At 28.4% G+C, this 3,038-nt stretch overlaps 1 long non-coding RNA gene across 1 annotated transcript; it reads right to left on the bottom strand.

The window, feature by feature from the left end:
- Window positions 1–1,068: 1,068 nt before the first annotated feature.
- On the bottom strand, window positions 1,069–2,243 carry LOC136084675 (uncharacterized). The gene is made up of 2 exons (XR_010640754.1): window positions 2,115–2,243; window positions 1,069–1,300 (listed from the first exon to the last, which is right to left on the bottom strand). It is a non-coding gene; the product is annotated as an uncharacterized LOC136084675 (long non-coding RNA).
- Window positions 2,244–3,038: the final 795 nt, after the last annotated feature.

The raw sequence follows: 3,038 nt of genomic DNA on the forward strand, positions 1-3,038 counted from the left end.
TTGTCACATGTTTAACTGTTTGTAATTAACATTTTACATGGTTGTATAGGTGACTTTTTATGTTTAAAAGATTTTTCACTTTTTGTTTTCAATTTTACAAAGCACCGTGGAAGAGCATTTAAATACAAAGTTTAAGCTCCCTTCCACATGTCCATAGTTAGCTTTGAGCCATGAACCTATTGCTTTTAAAGCATTCGTTCTAACCGTGACGGCTACTAAATTTGTGACAGCTACTAAACTTTAAATATTTTATTTTAATTTAACGTCATCTCGGTGACGGCATTAAAATTTGAGTAAACTATTTAAAATATAATATATATTTTTGTATACTATATTTTATATTATAAATATATATAATGTTGCAAATATAATGTTGCAAGTAGTTTGCTCTGCAAACTTCGCAGACTTAATTTTAGTAAATTGATAATTACCGGCGTTTATAATTTTTTTTTGCGCATATAGGGTTTATTATTCGTCAGCAGTTGACAGTTGATTTTTTGTCAGAATGTTGACATTCTACCAAGGTTACCGATAATTTTAAAATAGTTTTCAAATATAGTAGATATATTTATATATATACATTTATATGCAGGGCCGTCTCGAAGAGGTCTTCCATGGAAGGAAGGGGTTTTAGAGAGGTTCGTATGTATTTTTTGCCAACCAGAGACATCAAGAAAAAAAAAAAAAGATCATCAATATTTTCTATTAGCCAACTAGTTCTATACTTGCTCAATATGCCAACTCAAATGCTTATATGACAACTTTAGGGGACTGGGACACCCCCTACACCCCCCTGTCAGGACGGCTCTGTCTATATGTTTATAAAACATCTATATGGTTATAAAACATATATATGATTATAAAACATCTATATGTTTATAAAAAGTACTTGAAAGAACTTATGTTTTTAAATTAACAAGAATATACTTAAAAACACTTTCATAAAACAATGTGATACTAAAAAGTTTGAACAATGTTGAAAACTTAGCAGCGAGGAGGACCATAGCAGTAGCATCTACCAAACCAATAGGAATACGAGCAACGGCGATTAAACATATTATCGTTCCGTGCTCTCTGGTCACGGTGTTTCCAATCATTGTACCAGCAGTTGTGATCACAAGTAAACAATCGCTTTTCCTTTACAATAGGGTCTTTTACAGTAGCGGCCTTTTTTTGACCTTCGATGGATAAACCGGAATCCTCTTTCAAAGAAATTACTTTTAGATTTTCATGTAAACACGCAGAGTTTACTATTAGTAAAATGAATACCACAGACGCAATCATTGTAATAAAAAGTTTTCTGAAATGTAAAAAAATAAAAATATAAAATCTTTAGTTTGTTTTTTGAGGTTACTTACAATTGAGGTTACTTACTTTTGAGGTTACTTACTTTTGAGGTTACTTACTTTTAAGGTTACTTACTTTTAAGGTTTCTTAAAATTGTGCAAATATAGCTGCATAGCTTTAACTACAGTCCAACACGGATACATTCTGCCTTTAACTAGCCAGTTAACAATTAAGAATTTTAAAATAAAAAATGTTTTTTTAATGAAAATTCTCCAAATAGTTTTCGATGAACATTAAAACTGGAAAAGCCAAAAAAGTTATTCGAGGACAAAGTTTCAAAAATTCTGAGGACAATGTACAAGACAAAACATCTTTTGAATAAAATTTGTTTGAAAAAATTATTCTTTTCATTTATACATAGTTATTTTAACTATTGTAATATTGCCTTCGTTAACAATTAACCATCTTTCCTTAAAAATATTTATACAAAACAATTTATAATATAAAACATGACACTCAATAAGTTATTACTACATTCCTTTGACAACACACAAAAAATCCGACTTCTCAAATACATACAGGGGACTATGCCTGTAGAATTGGGTTCTTGAGAACAAAATGAAAAAAACAAAATCTCCTAATATATTTTAATACACTAGTAAAAATATATGTATTCTTGAATTTAAAGATAACGTTATAAAATATGTAAAATGATGAAATAAATAAACTAAACTAATAGATCAAAACTAATAATAAATAAATCTTCACGTCAGTTGGTTTTACTTCACTTTATTAGGACGTCAACAAATTACTAAGAAAATACTTACAGAAGTTATATCTCTTCGTTGTTTGTTAACTCGAGAAATGGAAACTGTTAAATGATTCTATTAGTTCAAGAAACCTGCTATTTTATATTGCTTTATGAACTTGAAATATGCATGGGCTTAACAAAAACAACAACCAATCATATTTTATGAAATTAGTTGACGCAAAGCGTCATTTAGTTTTACAAAAAGTGATTATATACTTACATAATAACTACAAAATATGATTATATACATAATACAAGTACAAAAATGATTATATACAAAATTACAAAATACGATTATTAGCATACATAATATAATTCGAATTTGTAAAATCAATTGATCCGAAGCGTCAATTGCTTTTACAAATAATGATTGTATTATGTATATACATAATACAATCATTATTGTACCATTAATGACGCTTCGGGTCAATTGCTTTTACAAAATATGATTGGTTTCTTTTTTATTTAAGCCCCCGCATATAATATTAGTGACTAATGATATGATGAGTAACTAGGCACACGAATAAAATATAAGTGATTAGTTTTAATAATAACAGTTTTGACCAATTTATAATTTACAAATAAGTCCTTAAGAAAGGTAACGGGATGGGGTAGGGGACGTTTATTAAATTTCGGAAAATTTTTCCACTCATCCCTAGTTTTTTAAGAACCCCCTGTTGATTAATTTTTGCTTGTTATCATACTGTTAGCAAAAACTTTATACCTCAATACTTAAAAAAAATATTCGCTGAAAATTAGTCTTAATAATCAGAAAATAGTTCTTGAAATCACTGATAAAAACAGAAACTTTCAGTGTTAACCGGCTTTAAAAATTGCCAACCTAGTAAGTCTTGATTTGTCAAAATCAGCTTTTGGTTTATTTCTCACGAAAGTAAAAACTTATATCACCATATTAAATCTTATTGACATTATGATAAAA

Source organism: Hydra vulgaris, chromosome 09, assembly GCF_038396675.1.
Source record: "Hydra vulgaris chromosome 09, alternate assembly HydraT2T_AEP".
In the NCBI taxonomy this organism is placed as follows: domain Eukaryota; kingdom Metazoa; phylum Cnidaria; class Hydrozoa; order Anthoathecata; family Hydridae; genus Hydra; species Hydra vulgaris.